The following is a 20,730-nucleotide window of genomic DNA, read 5'->3' as shown; positions in this document are numbered from 1 at the left end:
TCAGGAGAACTTCCCCAACCTAGCAAGGCAGGCCAACATTCAAATACAGAAAATACAAAGAACACCACAAAGTTACTCCTCAAGAAGAGCAACCCCAAGGCACATAATTGTCAGGTTCGCCAGGGTTGAAATGAAGGAAAAATTGCTAAGCATAGCCAGAGAGAAAGGTTGGGTCACCCAAAAGGGGAAGCCCATCAGACTCTCAGAGGATCTCTCAGCAGAAACCCTACCTACAAGCCAGAAGACAGTGGGAGCCAATATTCAACATCCTTAAAGAAAAGAACTTTCAACCCAGAAATTCATATCCAGCCAAATTAACTTCACAAGTGAAGGAGAAATAAAATCCTTCATGGACAAGAAATTACTGAGAGATTTCATTGCCACCACCCTGTCTTACACAAGCTCCTGAAGGAAGCACTAAACACGGAAAGGAACAAGCAGTACCAGCTACTGCAAAAGTGAACCAAATGGTAAAGACCAATAATGCAATGAAGAAACTGCATTGACCAATGGGCAAAACAATCAACCAGTAACCAAATGGCAAGATCAGGTTCACACATAACAATATTAACATTAAATGTAAACAGCCAAAAGGTGCCAATCAAAAGACATAGTCTGGCAAACTGGATAAAAAGCCAAGACCCATTGGTGTGCTGTATTCAGAAGTCTCATCTCACATGCAAAGATACAAATAGACTCAAAATAAAGGGATGGAAGAAGATCTACCAAGCAAATGAAGAGCAAAAAAAAAGCAGGGATTGCAATCCTAGCCTCTGATAAAATGGACTTTAAACCAAAATATTATCAAAAGAGGCAATGAAGGGCATTATGAAATCATAAAAGGATCGATACAACAGGAAGAGCTAACTATTCTAAATATATATGCACCCAATACAAGAACACCCAGATACATAAAGCAAGTTCTTAATGAGGTAAAAGAGACTTACACTCATGCACAATAATAGTGGAATACTTTAACACTCCACTGTCAATATTAGATCAACAAGACAGAAAATCAACAAGGATATCGAGGACTTGAACACAGATCTGGAAGAAGTGGACCTAATAGATATCTACAGAACTCTCCACCCCAAAGCCACAGAATATACATTCTCCTCAACACCACATCGAACTTACTCTAAAATTGACCACCTTGGAAGTAAATCACTCCTCAGCAAATGCAAAAGAACGGAAATCATAACAGTTTCTCAGACCACAGTGCAATCAAATTAGAACTCAGAATTAAGAAACTAACTCAAGACCACACAACTTCATGGAAACTGAACAACTGGCTTCTGAATGTTGACTGGATAAACATTGAAATGAAGGCAGAAATAAAGATGTTCTTTGAAATCAACGAAAACAAGGACACAACGTACCAGAATCTCTGGGTCACATTCAAAGCAGTATCTAGAGGGAAATGTATCACAATAAATGCCCAAATGAGAAGCAAAGAAAGATCTAAAATCAATACCCTATTGTCAAAATTGAAAGAGCTAGAGGAGCAAGATGAAAACAACTCAAAAGCTAGCAGAAGTTAAGAAATAACTAAGATCGGAGTAGACCTGAAGGAGATAGACACACACCCCCTTCAAAAAGTCAATAAATCCAGGGGCTGGTTTTTGAAAACATCAACAAAATAGACCACTAGCCAGGTTAATAAAAAAGAAAAGAGAGAAGAAGCAAATATCATGCAATAAAAAATGATAAAGGGGATATCACCACTGATTCCACAGAAATACAAACTACCATCAAAGATTACTACAAACTCTAGGCACATAAACCAGAACCTGGTAGAAATGGATAAATTCATGGACACTTACACCCTCCCAAGACTAAACCCAGAGGAAGTTGAAACCCTGAATAGACCAATAACACGGGCTGAAGTTGAGGCAGCAATTAGTAGCCTAACAACCAAAAAGAGTTCAGCTACAGACATGTTCACAGCCAAATTCTACCAGACTTATAAAGAGGAGGTGGTATCATTCCCTCTGAAACTATTCCAAACAATAAAAAAAGAGGGAATCCTCCGTAACTAATTGTATGAGACCAACATCATCCTGATACCAAAACCAGGCAGAAATTGAAACAAAGAAAGAAAACATCAAGTCAATCTCCATGATGAACAAGGTTGCAAAAATCTTCAATAAAATCCTGGCAAACCAATTGCAACAGCACATCAAAAAGCTTATCCATCAATACCAAGTAGGCTTCGTTCTGGGGATGCAAGGCTTATTTAACATACACAAGTCTGTAAATGTAATCCATCACATAAATAGAACCAAAGACATAAACACATGATTATCTCAATAGATACAGAGAAGACCTTCAAAAAAATTCAACAGCCTTTTATGGTAAAAACTCTCAAGAAACTAGGTATCGATGGAACATATATCAAAATAATAAAAGCTATTTACAACAAACCCACAGCCAGTATCATACTGAATGGGCAAAGACTGGAAGCATTTCCTTTGAAATCTGGCACTAGGCAAGGATGTCCTCTCTCACCACTCCTATTCAATATAGTATTGGAAGTTGGTGCCAGAGCAATCAGGCAAGAAAAAGAAATAAAGGGTATTCAGTTAGGAAAGAAGGAAGTCAAATTGTCTCTGTTTGCAGATGACATAATTGTATATTTAGAAGACCCCATCTTCTCAGCCCCAAATCTCCAGAACTGATAAGCAACTTCGACAAAGTCTCAAGATACAAAATAAATGTGCAGAAATCACAAGCATTCCTATACACCAGTAACACGCTAAAAGAGAGCCAAATCAAGAGTGAACTGCCATTCACAACTGCTACAAAGAGAATAAAATACCTGGGAATACAACTAACAAAGGATGTAAAGGACCTCTTCAAGCAGAACTACAAACTACTGCTCAAGGAAATAAGAGAGGACACAAACAAAAAAAAATTCCATGCTCATGGCTAGGAAGAATCAATGTTATGAAATGCCCATACTGCCCAAAGGAATTTATAGATTCAACACTATCTCCACTAAACTTCCAATGACCTTCTTCACTAAACTGGAAAAACACTTTAAACTTCATATGGAACCAAAAGAGAGCCTGCATAGCCAAGATAATGCTAAGCAAAAAGAACAAAGTTGGAGGCATCACACTGTCTGACTTCAAACTATACTACAAGCCTAGAGTAATCAAAACAGCATGGTACTGGTACCAAAACAGCAACATGGATGAATGGAACAGAACAGAGGCTTCAGAAGCAACACCACACATCTACAACCATCTGATTGACAAACATGACAAAAACAAGCAATGAGGAAAGGAGTCCCTGTTTAATAAATGGCGTTGGGAAAACTGGCTAGCCATGTGCAGAAAGCAGAAACTGGACCCCTTCCTGACACCATACACTAAGATCAACTCCAGATGGATTAAAGATTTAAACATAAGTCCTAACACCATAAAAACCCTGAAAGAAACCTAGGCAAAACCATTCAGGATATAGGCATAGGCAAGAACTTCATGACTAAAACACCAAAAGCAATGGCAACAAAGCCAAACAGACAAATGGGATCTAATTAAACTCCAGAGCTTCTGTACAGCAAAAGAAACAATCATTAGAGTGAACCAGCAACCAACAGAATGGGAAAAACTTTTTGCAATCTACCCATCTGACAAAGGGCTAATATCCAGAATCTACAAAGAACTAAAACAGATTTACAAGAAAAAACAAACCCATCAAAAAGTGGGCAAAGGATATGACGACACTTTTCAAAAGAAGACATATATGAAACCAACAAACATGAAAAAATGCTCATCATCTCTGGTCATTGGAGAAATACAAATGAAAACCATATTGAGGTACCATCTCACACCAGTTAGAATGGCAATCATTAAAAACTGGAGAAAACAGATGCTGGAGAGGATGTGGAGAAATAGGAACACTTTTTCACTGTTGGTGGCAGTGTAAATTAGTTCAACCATTGTGGAAGACAGAGTGGTGATTCCTCAAGGATCTAGAAATAGAAATTCCATTTGACCCAGCAATTGCATTACTGGGTATATATACCCAAAGGATTATAAATCATTCTATTATAAAGACACATGCACATGTATGTTCATTTCAGCACTATTTACAATAACAAAGACTTGGAACTGACCCAAATGCCCATCAATGATAGACTGGACAAAGAAAATGTGGCACATACACACCATGGAATACTACTGAGCCATATAAAATGAGTTTATATCCTTTGTAGGGACATGGATGAATCTGGAAACCATAATTCTCAGCAAACTGAGACAAGAACAGAAAATAAAGCACTGCATGTTGTCACTCATAGGCAGATGTTGAACAAGGAGACACATTGACACGGAGGGGAGCATCACACACTGGAATCTGTTGGAGGGAGCTAGAGGAGGGACAGCAGGGGTTGGGGAGGGACAGCAAGGGTTGGGGAGGAACAGCAGGGGTTTGGGAGGGTAGGGAGGGGAGGGGTAATATGGGAAGAAATGCCAGATATAAGTGATGGGGGGATAGAGGCAGCAAACCACATTGCCATGTACGTACCTATGCAACAATCCTGCATGATCTGCACATGTATCCCAGAACCTAAAGTATAATAAAAAAAAAATTCAGAACTATGACTCTAAGGTCACATACATCTTTAAAATTAAATAATATCTAGTAGATTATACTTATTAAGCTATACATGCATCTCATTGGTACTACATTAGAGAAAGTCTTTAAAGAAAATTTTAAAAAGATAACGATCTTTGTTTTAGGAAACTGAGAATAGGAGTCACTGTCTCTTTCTCCTCTAATGCATGCATGCATCAACCCAGGATTTTTACTCTCACCACTCAGTACTATGAGATATTACCCCACAACATTCTGATGAAGAAATATAAAATGTGTTTCTATTTTGAAGGGAGAAACTAAAACTCAAGGAGCTAGTTCGCTTGTGTACAATATCCCATGTAGCTGGTAATGAATAAAATACTAAGCCATGTATGTTTTAAAATTTTCATTACACCACTCTTTTTAATATGCGAATGGCTTATATCTGACCGTTGTTTTGTGTTTTTGTCTGCATGTGTGCTTGTGGTGTGTGCATGAAAGAGAGACAGACAGAGACACATGAAACACACAGAGATATTAACTTGGGAAACAGAAGGCTTTATGATTAACCAGCTAACTTGAGAAAATTATCTAAGCAGTAGTTCCCCAAGGATTGTAGGAGATTTTGAATCTCTGACCCCCAGTCTAAGTAGGAGTTCCAGAATGCTGCTTCAGAAATCTTCCATAAGAAGAAAGGCTGCAGTGGTAAAGGACTGAGGCTTGTTTTTAATAAATGGAATTACCTCTTCAATTATGAACTAGTTTTTTTTTCATTTTTTCTTTGTGCTATTGCAAACTTTGTATTTTATCCCAATGACAAGAATATCTTGAATAAGGGGTTTTTTTTTTTACTCATTTTTTTTTTTCTCCTGGAGGCATAAATGAGCTAGAAAATAATCCAAACTTAGGATTTAGGCTAATTTAAGACTTAAATTTCCCAACCCTTTAGATTTAAATTGAATATTTTCAGCATAAAGATTATTGGGTATGTGTTATAGTGGTGCACTTAAGGTGGTGATACTGATAGAGCAAATTGAAATTTGTCTAAAGCTTGATTTACAAACAAAAATATATTTTTGGATAGAATTTAATGATTCCTTTAAAATATGCATACCTTCTCTCCCTTTTCCACCACCTGAAATTATAGATTCTCTTTATAGCAGCAGAGTACATGAGGAGCACAAAACATGTCAGTCTGTGTGTGCATAATCACATGCATAGTTATTTTTTCCATTCTATATTGGTGAGTTGAAACAATCCTGCTGCTATATCTCCTGGGGAAGACTTCTGTATTTTTTGGTGGGGGCTTACAAAATAAATAGATTTCATTGTTCAAAAGTTGGCTTTGCAGCTGTGGCATGCCACCTTTTTTAAAAAAGGGAAAAAAGAGCTGCCTTTAATTTTTCTGGAAGGAAAATGCCACCTGCCACAGAGTTCTGCAGCCCCTGTTCATATTTTTACAAATAATTTTCATTTAGTTTTCCTTTTCCTAATGAAAAGTCTAAAACTATTGAAAATGTAAGTAGTGCAGCAGGAAATAAAAGAAAGATTAACTGTAAGAAACTTAAAAAAAGGATTTTTTTAAAAGTATTTACATTGAATGATCAAAATTTTACAGGCAGGATGAATACTGAAATTTGTCTAATTTTCTCGTTTTACACATAATGAAGCTGAGGCTTTTGTCAGTTCAACATCTAATTAGTAATAAAAATAAAGCTAAGACTCATTTCTACTAATCTCATTGACATTGTTCTTTAAATATCAAATCTGTATAAAAAGGTCATGTCCCAATCTCTTTCATTTTAATAAATAAAATTACTTTCTCTTACCTACAAAATAACTTTGAAATTTTGCTATATTAATTAACTATATTGTGTCTTATTCTGGTAGAGTTCAGTCACTTGTCTGTAGTAAACTGAGCATTTCAGAAATATATTCTATACAAATATATTAGAAACTGTGAAAAGACAGTCATGTTTGCCTTTTATTTTAATCTATTATATAACCAATATGTGCCAAAGTAAGAATATGCACATTAAATGTATGTGAAATACAAATGTATTTAATAATTAAACATATCATAAATTCTGATGAAAACTTAACTGAAATATGCAACCTGACTTACACAGGCTTACACTTCATTGAGGAAGACAAAACATTTAAAAACTAAATATCACACAAAATTTCACAAAACTAATTTACAAACACACCATTTATGTGAAACTTAAAATAATACCAAGGTGAAGAAGATTTCCAGAGTATCTACCTGTAACCATAATTTTATATTCTTATGAATGAACTATTATTTAATAGTTCCAGTTACTTGGAACTATTGACTATTGACTGCATAGCACATTTTACATTATTTTAGTTCTTTCAAAATTAATGTGTTATCTGAAGTTATGACTAATTGTTAAAAATGTTTCAAGGGAGCATATAAAGTTTTTTCAATATGGCATAGTTTTCATTCACATGAAATTGATGAATAATTGATGAATAAATACACATATCCGAGTGGCTTCTGGGGACTCATATAGAGAAATTCTGTTAATTAAGTTGATCATATGTGGTAAACAACTGAAAAGGAGGGGTTAGAGTGATTTCGGCTTAAAGCCTGGGAATTCTAGATGTTAACATGAGGATCAGATTTGAATGAGGTATCTTTGTTGGTTTCAGATTAATTTTTCAAGAATAGATCTATTATCAAAAGTGTATAAAATATCCATTATTTAAATCTGATCATATGCCACCTTCCCTATGATATATCACTCTTCCTGAATTGATATTAGTAACTATCAAGTTTTCTCTATTAATTGTCCATCTGCATAGACTGAGGGAGAGAGGTGAGGGCATTTGCCAAAGGTAAATATAAAGTCAATACAAATAGTGAGCAGCAAGACCAGGATAAAAATGCAAACCTACTCTATCCCAGATGAATATTGTTATTTCTAAGTCATGTTGTCTAACTTGTTTGGAAATACTGGATTGACTCAGAAACTAATGTTTCAAATTAAGTTGAATAGCCATGATAGTGATGATAAAAGTTCCATAGATGATTGATGATTGGTAGTACTATATATATATATAATACATGTATACTACATATACTATCGCATTCAACTCCATGTACTATATATATGTAGTACTATACTCTTACATACAACATAATGACTCAGAAACATAATGGTTCAAATTAAGTTGAACAGCCGTGATAGTGAAGATAAGTTCCATGAATGATTGGCAGTACTATTACATTACTATTATATCTAACTACATGTACTATATATATATAGTACTACCAATCATCCATGGAACTTTATACGTTTATGTGTGTATATATGTAATGTGTGTGTGTGTGTGTGTATATATAAAGTTCTTGTTTGTGAACTATATATATGAAGTGTGTGTGTGTGTGTGTGTGTGTGTAACATACACACAGTTTTTCTTCCCCAGCTCTGATTTGAGTTTATATGTGTATAAGTGTGTATATAGAGTGTATATATATATATATATATATATACACATACATACATACCATATATATATAGTGCACATACACACCCACACCCACACACACCTTATTGAGATACAACCCACATACCACACAGTTCATATACTTAAATGATATTTTTCAGTAGTTTTTAGTATCTATAACTTTTACTGTTTTATTTATTTACTTTTTTGAGGCAGTGTCTCGCTCTGTCACTCAGGCTGGAGTGCAGTGGCACAATCTTGGCTCACTGCGTCCTCTGCCTCCTGGGTTCAAGCAATTTTCCTGCCTCAGCTTCTGGAGTAGCTGGGACTATAGGCATGTGCTGCCATGCCTGGATATTTTATTTTCTTGGTTTTACTAGATACAGGTGTTTCACCATGTTTCCCAGGCTGGTCTCAAACTCCTGAGCTCAGGTGGTCCACCACCCCGGCCTCCCAAAGGGCTAGGATTACAGAGGAGAGTATGTTCTCAGAGGGGTACAAACAAAATCAAAATCAATTTTATCACATTTCCTCACCCAAAAAATAAACCTACACATTAGCAGTGACTCTCCATTTAACACTCAACATCTTCTCCAGTCCTGGGCAAGAGCAAATGTACTTCCTGCCTTATATGTTTCCTTTCTGGATATTTCATATGAATAGAATCTTACAATATATGCTCTTTTGCAACTGGCTTCTTTCATTAGCATAATGTTTTCAAACTTCATCTATGTCGTAACATGCATCCATACTTCATTTCCTTTTATTGAATAATATTCCATTGTATGGATATACCACATTTTTAATCAGTTGTTCAGTTGATAAACATTTGTTTCCACATTTGGCCATTATAAGTAATGTTGTTATAAATATTCATATACGAGTTTTTGTGGTAATTTGTGTTTCTATTCCTATTGAGAATAGATATTTAGAAGTAGAATTGCTGATATAGGAGGTAACTGTATTTTTAATCTTTGCAGAATTGCCAGACTTTTCCAAAGTGATTGAATCTTTTTATATTTCTACCAGCAGTGTATGAGAGTTCCAATTTTGTACTTCATCTCCAATACATTTGTTATTATTTGTCTTTTTTATTATATCCATGCTAGTGTGCACAAAGTGGTATCTCACTGTGGTTTTGATTTCCATTACCCTGATGGTTACTATTGTGGAACACTTTTTCATTTGCTTTTTGACCATTTGTATATCTTATTGAGGAAATATTCAGATCTTTTGCCTATTTTTAAATTTAATTATATATCTTTTTTATTGAGTTGTAAGTTACTTATATATTCTAGATACAAATACCTTATAAGATACAGGATTTGCAAATATTTTCTCCCATTCTCTTGTGTTTTTCACTTTTGAGATTGTGTCCTTTGGAGCACAAGATGACACCTACTTTTATAAGTTTCATTTGATACACAATCCATTCATGAATAAAAGATGCCATGGGAGTGAAATAGGCTGCATTTGCCCTGTAGAATTGACAGGTGAGAACTTAGAATTTCATGGCACTCAGATCAGAACACGAAGTTAATAGTCGTTCATCACAGAACATGGATGTAATGATCTTCAAAATTAATACAGTATAATCTAATATGGCTAAAGTGTAGAATATTTCAAACCTAGAAATTTATGTGTATGTTTATGATTAATATGATACAGTAAATATATATGTGTGTGTATACACACACACACACACACACACACACGAGTTGACCATAGACCCACATAGTATTAATTGAGAATTAGCTAACACAAAGAGATGAAGGACTGATAACACATAGCAAGGAGCCACATATGTCTCTGCTAGAGATAATCTCACTAGGTGTCTTTGTCAAGATCAACACAATTTTATGCAGTTAAGAAAGCTCTTTACTAAAAATTAAAGTTGGTGTATTTGCTTGTTTTCTAGGTTTATGTAACACCTTTTCTTTTCCAGTTCTGATTTATTTGAGCACAAGGACTTCAGTATTCAATTTAAAAGAGTGGAAATAAACCAGGAGAGAATAAGGGGCAAGAAAGCCTTGATGTCTTATCCTTTTAAGGTGCCTTTATTCTCTCAGCTTATTATTATGAGAGGCATGTGGATCTAAATTTAAATAACAATGTAGTTAGGTTCCAGCTAATTGTCAGAGACTACTATCTTGAATTAACTGCTTCTAATATTGATATTCAGCTTAGAGAAAGAAATATGTAAAGAAGTATAAGTTGTCCATTACTTTTCTCATATAATATAAAATATATAATTTGATTAACTCCTACTAACCAAGATCAGGTTATCCAGACTACAATTCATTGGCAGGCACATATTTCTCACTGAGTTGTATCCTTGAAGTATCATGCCTACATTGAGGGCTATTATAAGACAGGCTGAATATATGTGTCTGTATGTGTCCTGGAAAGACCTTTACGTAGTGATGTGCTGGTCAGCATTTGACAACTACCTTTCTAGAGGACAAAAATCCCTTCTGTGTAGCATTTACCAATTCCCATGGTGTAAATTCTTCCACAGTGTCTGATTTGAAAATATCAATGTGACCTCACTGGACTCCAGGTTGAGAAGACATGTTCACAAACGCATCACATTGCATGGTTTAAGCTAGAGCCAATCAGATCCTGAATATCATTACCTGCAGAAGTAAGCATCCTTCTCTAGAATGACGGTTTCTTTGGCCTTGCAGATGACAGTAACTTGCATCCTGGATCAAATTTTATTTTTTGTATTTTTGCCACAAAGCTTAGAGCCAAACTGAACGCTAATTTAAAATAATATATGTATGTTTTCATGTTTTGGTTGCCTCATTCCTAGGTCCATTTGATCTTAACTCAATCCTTGCTTTTTGTTTGTTTGGTTTTTTAGTTTAGTTTTGTTTTCAGAGACAGAGTCTCACTCTGTAGCCCAGGGTAGGGTACAGTGGCATGATCATGTCTCACTGCAGCTTCAAACTCCTGGGCCTGAGCAATCGTCCTGCCTCAGTCTCCCGTGTAGCTGGGGCTACAGTTGTGCCCCACCATGCCTGGTCTTGCTTTGATTTCTTTCATTCCTAGTTTTAAAGTTCATTCCATTTTTTTAAATTTATAAGCTATATCAATTATTTTCTGGAATGAATCATAATAGACTTACATAAATAAATGAATAATCCTTGGACAACTTCAGACACAGAGTGAAAATTTAAAATAAAGTACTAAAAAGTCTCATGGCTGAAAGTGAAAGAAAAAGAGGTTGCACATTAACTTCACTTCCACCTAGGCAGGAATAATTTGCTTCCCTCTCTGGCCCTCAGTATTCTTACCTATGTAGTTAGGTATGTCAGGATAAGCTCTAATACTATTCAAATTACCCATAATTTTGTGACTTCAAAAGCCACTGGTTCATTGTAAAACTAGATTGCACCGATATTTAACACAGTTCAAATAAACTATGTAGTTTCATGCTATGTTCAAATGATTTTAATATACACAATTTTAACTTTTGCAGACTGCTACTGGCCCATTGGCAAACTTGTAGGTACATATTATTAGCTTTTTATAAAATGACATTTCATCTGTAGGCAAAGTTAAAAATTTTGAATTTTATGCATGAAAAGATTGATAGCTGGCACAATTATTAATTTCTTCAGGCTTCCTGTTGGTGGTGTATGATTTGGAAAAGACATTTGCATGTACAGTCTAATAAAAAATGATTCTATCCTGTCAGTTAATTTTGGAAAGCAAAATACTTTAAGCAACTCTACTTTAATAGTCCTAGTTCCCAGGGATATGTTAGCAATTCATATGAGCAGATGGCTATGGCATGGTAGGAGGTGCTCTGGGATTGTCAGAACTCGCACTTGAATTCCAGCTATGCTTTTATAACCACTTGACCTTGGAGAAGGTATGAAATAAACTAAGACTTAATATTATGTTGTAACATGGGCAAATCCATTCCATTTTCAGGACTGATTTGGAGATCCAATGAATTAATAGAGTTAATATTCTTAGCACAGTTCTAACTTGGCAAATGCAGACATTTGTGACAATCCCCTCACTAGTCTTTTCATATGTTCTTTAGTGCAGAATTGTTCAGTATATTCAAGGGCTTATTTTAAATCAAATGGCAAGGAAATCAATTGTTTCTTCCCAAATTCCTTAGTGCATGACTTCTCTCACTACAAACAAATTTAGATAAAATATGCCCATGATAGCTATCTAAATGAAGAAAAAAAAATCTAAATAATTATTGTAACAAGGAAGGCCTACAAATATTCTAAATTAAAAAGGCTGCTTAGTTCTGTTTTTCTCTACTGCTTAACTACATGAAAATCACATTTTTAATAATCTCACTTCTGGAAAATATAGTGACCTACCTCAAAATTTGGAAATAATTACCTTACATTTTGATTCCATATTGTAAGACATAGTATGGATATTCTTAGAAGTTAGATACAGACAAAAAAGAATGAAAGAAAATCCTTTATAAATATTTGTGATTCATATGTTCAAAATAAATCTTACCCCCATTGAAGATACTGTCATTGCCTTATTTTTAAAATGTGTTGAAGAAGGAAAGTGTCAGATAGTGAACTTGTGATAATATCATTTAAATGTATTTATGGGCATAAAATATGTCTAATAAAAAACCAAAGTCAGTGGATTTTTACTTTCAATTAGAAGCAGTTGAATTTAAATTCCAGGTAAAGAAAGTATGAACAATGAAATGTTTTTCAGCTCTAAGGCCATGATAATTAAGTTTAAAATTGACGTATCATATGTCTGTTCTGAAAAACACAACATAGAAATTACCATGAGCTATATGGCGTGTGTGTGCCAGAGGTGGAGGAGGGACTCTGGGAAAAGGGTGGGCTGTGGAATAATATTATAACACAATAATGTATCTTTCTATAAATATAAATAAAATTTAGGAATTTAGAGGGCTAATCAACTCTTTATCTTGCAGTATAATATATGTTAGCATATAAGACTATTTACATATGGACTTTATAGCTCACAATTATTATTACTAATAGTATATTCATAGTAACATCTATAAGTTTTTAATGCAAAATATAATCTGTTTTAAAACTCTCAGTAGCCATTATGCTTGTTTCCAAATACATATTCATATATTTGATCTCTGATTTTCAACCTGAGAGTCTGAGTACCCTTCAATGTATAGAGAAAGGAGCAAAATGCTCCCTTCCATCCCATGTTTTTAGGTTTACTTGAGCCTCTGACCAGATACCAGTCTAGTAGTGCTTTAGGTTATGGGGTTCCTGGGGTATTACCTGGTTTATTTTAACTAAGAATGCCTATCCTTCTGTATCTCCCACATACCCAGGAACACAGCCGGAAACGCTATGGGAATGCGGGTGAACTATGTGTTCCCTTGCGGATCTCTGCGTGCTTCCCCTCTACCCTTTCAGAACTGTATGAACTGAGCAGCATCACTCCTGGGACTACTAACTGCTCTGACTGATATTTAATTTGTTGTTTTCTTCTAAGGTAATTATACCAGTACATAGTGGTTTCTGTTGCCTAATTTTTTTTTTTAGACAGTCTCATTCCGTCATCCAGGCTGGAGTACAGTGGTGCCATCTTGGCTCACCACAACCTCTGCCTCCTGGGTTGGCTCAATTCTCCTGCCTCAGCCTCCCAAACAGCTGGAATTACAGGGGTGTGCCACCGCACCCAGCTATTTTTTTGTATTTTTTGTAGAGATGGATTTTCGCCATGTTGGCCAGACTGGTCTTGAACTACTGACCTCAGGTGACCCACCCACCTTGGCCTCCCAGAGTGCTGGGATTACAGGCATAAGCCACCGAACCCAGCCTAAATTTTTTTTTAAAAAAGATTGGAAAAGACAGCACCTTACTTTTCTTAACTCTGTGATGATGTCTGTAAGATCTATTTACAAGCTGTACAAAGGCAAAAATATATCATTATTAAATGTTTATACCATGTAGCCCCAAATTTGTATGTGACTTCATGTACCAATGTGTTTATTATTTGATGAGCTTGTCTCAGTGCCAGCTGTCACTAAAAGAATGAGAAAAGAGGAAATGGGTAGGAGACAATTGAGGGCTTCACATTTAATGATTGTTCCCATCTGCTTTCAGAACAATTTTTCTCAAAGAGAATGTGAAGACTAGAAAATAACTGGCAAATAGTTTTTTTGTTGTTTATTTTGTCTGTTTGATCACAAATAAGAGCATGGCATGTGAAATACCTTCTACCAGTGGTTACATAATTCAATAGTCAGCATTCAAAAAAGCATGAAATATTTATTTGAAAGACACTTTTCACCAGGTGCTGTTCTAGACAATAGAAAGATGGTAAAAAATAACGTAGACGCATGTTCTGCCTTCATAAAGTTAACATTCTAGTGGGATATACAGCTATGCAGCTGAACTTGGAATTTAGATGAACCTTCTACAGTATGTCCCTTGTTGAATTTAAATATCTTTTACCTGAGAAGTATGTTTTGTTAAAAAACTCTGTGATATGGTTTGGATTCATGTCCTCACCTAAATCTCATGTCGAATTGTAATCCTCAGTGTTGCAGGAGGGGCCTGGTGGGAGGTGGCTGGATCATATGGGTGGATTTCCCTTTTGCTATCCTTGTGATAGTGACTGAGTTCTCATGAGATCTGGTCATTTAAAAGTGTGTCTCTCTCTTTCTCCTGCTACTGCCATATAAGACATGCCTCCTTACTGTTCACTTTCTCTGTGACTGTAAGAACTAATGCCAATCCTACTCAAACTATTCTGAAAAATAGAGGAAGAGAGAATACTTTCAAACTTATTCTACAGTACTACCTTGATACAAAACCAGACAAACACAAAAAAGGGAAACTACTGGCAAATATATCTGATAAGTATTCATGCAAAAATCCTCAACAAAATACTATCAAACTGAATTCGTAAACATAGAAAGGTCATTTATCATGACCATGTGGGATTTATACCTATGATGCAAGGATAGTTCAATGCACATAAATCAATTAATGTGATATATCATGTCACCAGAATGATGGGTAAAAAACATATGAGTATTTCAATTGATGCCAAAACACACTGGATAAAATTCAATGATTAAAAACCCTTAAAAACTGGGTATAAAAAATATTTCAACTTAATAACAGCCACTTATGACAGACCCACAGCTGGCATCATACTGAAAGGAGAGAAACTGGAAGCTTTTCCCCGAAGATCTGAAACATGACAAAGATGTCCACTTTCACCACTGTTGTTAAACAGAATGCTGGATGCTCTATCTAGAGGAATCAGACAATGGAAAGAAATAAAGGATATCTAAATTGGATAGGAAGAAGTCAAATTAACCTTGTTTGGAAATGATATGATCTTATATTTGGAAAAACCTAAAGACTTCATAAGAAACATATCGGAGCTGACAAACATATCCAGTAAATTTGCAGGATACAAAATCAACATAAAAAACCAGTAACATTTTTATATGCCAACAGTAATCAATCTGAAAAGAAATAAAAACATAATCACATTTACAATAGCCACATATAAAATTTAAAACCTAGAAATCATTTTAAACAAAGGATGAAATATCTCTGCAATAAGAACTCTAAAACAGTGATAAAAGAAATTGAAGAGCACACCAAAAAATTGACAGAGATTCCATGTTCATGGATTACAAGCATAATATCTTGTTAAAACATTCATACGACCCAAACCAGTCTACAGATTCAATTCAATCCCTATCAAAATACCAATGGCATTCTTCACAGAAATAGAAAAATAAATCCTAAAATTTATGTGGAATTCCAGGTTCTCAGTATGGCCAATGCTATCCTAAGCAAAAAGAAAAAAACTGGAGGAATCACATTACCTGGTTTCAACTTATACTACTGAGCTATAGAAAACAAAACAGCATGGTACTGGTGTAAAAACAGAAACATAGACCATGGAACAGATAGAGAACTCAGAACCAAATCCACACACCTACTGTAAACTCATTTTTGACAACGAGGGTACCAAGAACATACAGTGGGAAAACAACAGTCTTTTTAATAAATGGTGCCAGGAAAACTTGATATCCATAAGCAAAAGAATGACACTAGATCCCTATCCCTCACCATGTACAAAAATCAAATCAGAATCAATTAAAAACTTAAACCTAAGACCTCCAACCATGAAACAGCTACAAGAAAACATTGGGAGGGCCAGGCATGGTGGCTCCTGCCTGTAATTCCAGCACTTTGGGAGGCAGAGGCATAAGAATTCCTTGAACCTAAAGGTTCAAGACCAGCCTGGTAAATATGGTGAGATTTTTGTCTCTCCAAAATACAAAAATTAGTTGGGCATGGTGGCATGTGACTGTAGTCTCAGCTACTCAGGAGTCTGAGGAGGGAGGATTGTTTCAGCCTGGGAGATCAATACTGCAGTGAGCTATGATTCTACCACTATGCTCCTGCCTGGGCAACAGAGCAAGACCTTGACAAGAAAAAGAAAAAAAAAAAAGGAAGGGAAGGGAAGGGAAGAAAAGAAGAAAATAAAAGAAAATATTGAGTAAAGTTTCTAGGACATTCATCTGGGCAAACATTTCTTGAACAAATCCCCACAAGTACAGGGAACCAAAGGAAAAATAAAAAATGGGATCACATCAAGTTGAAAAGTTTCTGCACAGCAAAGAATACCATCAACAAAGTGAAGAGACAACCCACAGAATGGAAGAAAATATTCACAAACTATTCATCTGACAAGAGATTAATAACCAAGATATATAAAGAGCTCAAATAATGCAGTAGGTAAACATCTAATAAACATCTAATAATTAGATTAAAAATGGGCAAAAGATTCAAGTAGACATTTCTTAGAAGAAAACATGCAAATAATGAATAGGCATATACAAAGGTACTCAACCTCATTGATCAGAGAAATTTAATCAAAACTACAATGAGATATTTTAATCCAGTTAAAATGACTTATATATAAAAGATGAGCCATAACAAATGTTGTCAAGGATGGAGGGAAAAGGGAACTCCCATACACTGTTGGTGGGAATGTCAAGTAAAACCACCACTATTGAGAACAGTTTGGAGGTTCCTCAGAAAACTAAATATAGAGCTGCCATATGATCTAATAATCACACTGGTGGGCATAGACTCCAAAGAAAAATCAGTATATCAAAGAGATGTCTGCACGCCCATATTTGTTATAGCACTGTTTACAATAGCTAAGATTTGGAAGCAACCTAAGTGTCCATCAACAGATGAACATAAAAAGAAAATATGTTACATATACACAATAGAGGACTAGTTCACCACAAAAAAAGAATGAAATCCAGTCATTTGTAACAACATGGATGGAACTAGAGATTATTATGTTAAATGAAATAAGCCATGCATAGAAAGACAAGTATCACATGTTCTCACATATTTTGGGATATAAAAATCAAAGCACACTTTGGGAGGCCGAGGCGGGTGGATCACGAGGTCAAGAGATCAAGACCATCCCGGTCAACATGGTGAAACCCCGTCTCTACTAAAAATACAAAAAATTAGCTGGGCATGGTGGTGCATGCCTGTAATCCCAGCTACTTGGGAGGCTGAGGCGGGAGAATTGCTTGAATCTCGGAGGTTGCGGTGAGCCGAGATCGCACCATTGCACTCCAGCCTGGGTAACAAGCGAAACTCCGCCCCAAACAAACAAACAAAAAATCAAAGCAATTGAACTCATGGACATAAAGAGTAGATGATGGTGAACAGAGGCTGGGAAGGACAGTGGGTAGTTTTGGGGGGTTGTAGAGATGGTTGATGGGTACAAAAATAATAAAAGAATGAATAAAACCTAAGATTTGATAGAAAAACAGGATGACTATCATCAATATTAAATTGTATATTTAAGAATAACTGGAGGTTGCGTGCCAAGATGGCCAAGAGGAGGCAACACTGGAATGCAGCTCCCAGCGAATAAGACACAGACAGCCAGAGGACTTCACTATTCCAAGTGGGGTGCCAGGTTCATTTCAGTGGGACTGGTAGGACATTAAAATTGTCCAGGGAAGGAGCTGAAGCAGGGCAAGAGCTGTCCAGGGAGGCAAACCGAGACAGGGCAAAGCACATACCCACCTGGAATGTGCAGCCAGCTTGGAAGTTTGGGACTTCACTCCCTCAGTGCTCCAATTTGGGTCCTGTGCTTTCCTCATCCCTCCTGCAACCCACATCCATGAGAGCCCTGCCAGACTGAGGGGCACCGTGCATTGTCAATTACAAATCTGAGTGATGGCTCCTGCCTGGTGCCATAAGTTGTTGGCATGGACCTAGGTGGAAGTTTGGATTAATGCCAGCAGGATGGAACTACCTGTTCCACAGAATGAGGCAGAGTTGAAAGCAGGGAAACAGGCCAAAAGATCTGGCAGGCCCCACCCCCACAAAACTCAAAGTGAAGCCCACACACAAGCCATCTTGGCAGCGAATACACCAGTTTGACCCTAACTGGGAAGACTGAGCTCAGGGAAGGAGAGATGCCATTGGGAAGGTGGGGCTAATCTCACCTGCACACAAACTCCAGGAGAGGACCACCTACCAAGCAACCTGACTAAATCTGAGGCAGCCCAGCAGCGCCTCTATAGACCAAAAAAGATATAGCTCCAACCTCAACAGAAAGGACGTCCACTCAGAGATTCCTCCCAAAATCATCAACTTCAAAGATCAAAGGGAGATAAATCCATAAAGATGGGAAGAAACTAGCACAAAAAGGATGAAAACACCCAAAACCAGAATGCGTCTCTTCCTCCAAGGGATCACAACTCCTCACTAGCAAGGGAACAAAACAAGACAGAATGCATTTGACAAACTGACAGAAGCAGACTTCAGAAGGTGGGTAATAACAAACTTCTCTTAGTTAAAAGAACATTGTCTAACCCAATGCAAAGAAACTAAAAACCTTGAAAAAAGTTAAGACAAAGTGCTAACTAGAATAACCAGCTTAGAGAAGAACTTAAATGACTTGATAGAGCTGAAAAACACAGCATGAGAACTTCACGAGGCATGACAAGTTTCAATAGCCGAATCCATCAAGCAGAAGAAAGGATATCAGAGATAGAAGTTCAAATCCATGAAATAAAATGAGAAGGCAAGCTTAGAGAAAAAAGAGTGAAAAGAATGAACAAAGCCTCCAAGAACTATGGGATTATGTGAAAATACCTAATCTACACTTAATCAGCATACCTGAATGTGATGGGGAGAATGAATCTAAGCTGGAAAACACTCTTAAGGATATTATCCAAGAGAACTTCCTCAACCTAACAAGGCAGACCAAAATTCAAATCTAGGAAATACAGAGAACATCACAAAGATATTCCTCAAGAAGAGCAATCCCAAGGCACATAATCATCAGATTCACCAGGGTTGAAATGAAGGAAAAAACCCTGAGGGCAGCCAGAGAGAAAGGTCAAGTCACTTACAAAGGGAAATCCATCAGATTCACAGCGGATCTCTTGGCAGAAACTCTACAAGCTAGAAGGGAGTGGAGGGCCAATATTCAATATCCTTAAAGAAAAGAACTTTCAACCCAGAATTATATATATGGCCAAACTAAGCTTCAGAAGTGAAGGAGAAATAAAATCCTTTATGGACAAGCACTTGCTGAGAGACCTCATCACTACAAGACCTGACTTAAAAGAGCTCCTAAAGGAAGTACTAAACACGGAAAGGAACAACCAGTACCAGCCACTGCAAAAAATGTACCAAAAGGTAAAGAACAACAACACAATGAAGAAACCATGTCAATTAATGGGCAAAATAACCAGCCAGTAACAAAATGGCAGGATCAAATTCAAACATAACAATATTAACATTAAATGTAAATGGCCAAAATGTGCCAACCAAAAGATACAGAGTGGTAAACTGAATAAAAAGTCAAGACCCATTGGTGTGCTGTATCATAAGACCCATCTCATGTGCAAAGACTCACATAGATTCAAAATAAAGGGATGGAAGAAGATTTACCAAGTAAATGGAGAGCAAAAAAAAAAAAAGCAGGGGTAGGAATCCCAGTCCCTAATAAAATGAACATTAAACCAACAAAGATCAAAAGAGGCAATCAAGGGCATCATATAATGGTAAAAGGATCAATGCAACAAGAAGAGCTAACTATCCTAAATATATATGTACCCAATACAGGAGCACTCATATGCATAAAGCAAGTTCTTAAGGACCTACGAAGAGACATATACTCCCACACAATAATAGTGGGAGACTTTAACACTCCACTGACAATATTAGACAGATCAATGAGACAGAAAGTCAACAAGGATATCCAGGACTTGAATGCAGATCTTGAATGCAGAAATGGATAAATTCTTGGACACTTGCACACTCCCAAGACTAAGCCAGGAAAAAGTTGAAACCCTGAATAGACCAATAACAAGGTCTGAAGTCAAGGCAGCAATTAATAGCCTACCAATGAACAAAAGTCCAAGTTCAGATGGCTTCACAGCTGAATTCTACCAGAAGTACAAAGAAGAGATGGTACCATTCCTGCTGAAACTATTACAAACAATACGAAAAGAGGGAATCCTCCCTACCTCTTTCTATGAGACCAGCATCATCCTGATACCAAAACCAGGCAGACACACAACTAAAAAAAAAAACTACAGGCCAATATACGTGATGAATGTTGATGCAAAAATCTTCAATAAAATAATGGCAA

General features: G+C 36.3%; 1 long non-coding RNA gene across 2 annotated transcripts in view; it reads left to right on the top strand.

Annotated features, from left to right (window-relative positions):
- Positions 1-20,730, top strand: part of LOC144582780 (uncharacterized) — a 387,894-nt gene that overhangs the window by 348,630 nt on the left and 18,534 nt on the right. The window contains exon 7 of one of the 2 annotated variants that reach the window (XR_013536219.1): positions 13,382-19,170. The exons of the other annotated variant lie outside the window; for it this stretch is intronic. This is a non-coding gene — a long non-coding RNA (uncharacterized LOC144582780). Of the gene's footprint in view, positions 1-13,381; positions 19,171-20,730 lie in introns of those variants that run through there. 2 annotated transcript variants of the gene reach the window in all.

Source organism: Callithrix jacchus, chromosome 5 (genome assembly GCF_049354715.1).
Source record: "Callithrix jacchus isolate 240 chromosome 5, calJac240_pri, whole genome shotgun sequence".
NCBI lineage: Eukaryota > Metazoa > Chordata > Mammalia > Primates > Cebidae > Callithrix > Callithrix jacchus.
Note: the sequence above shows the minus strand (reverse complement) of the source record. Positions and strands in the feature narration are given on the sequence as shown.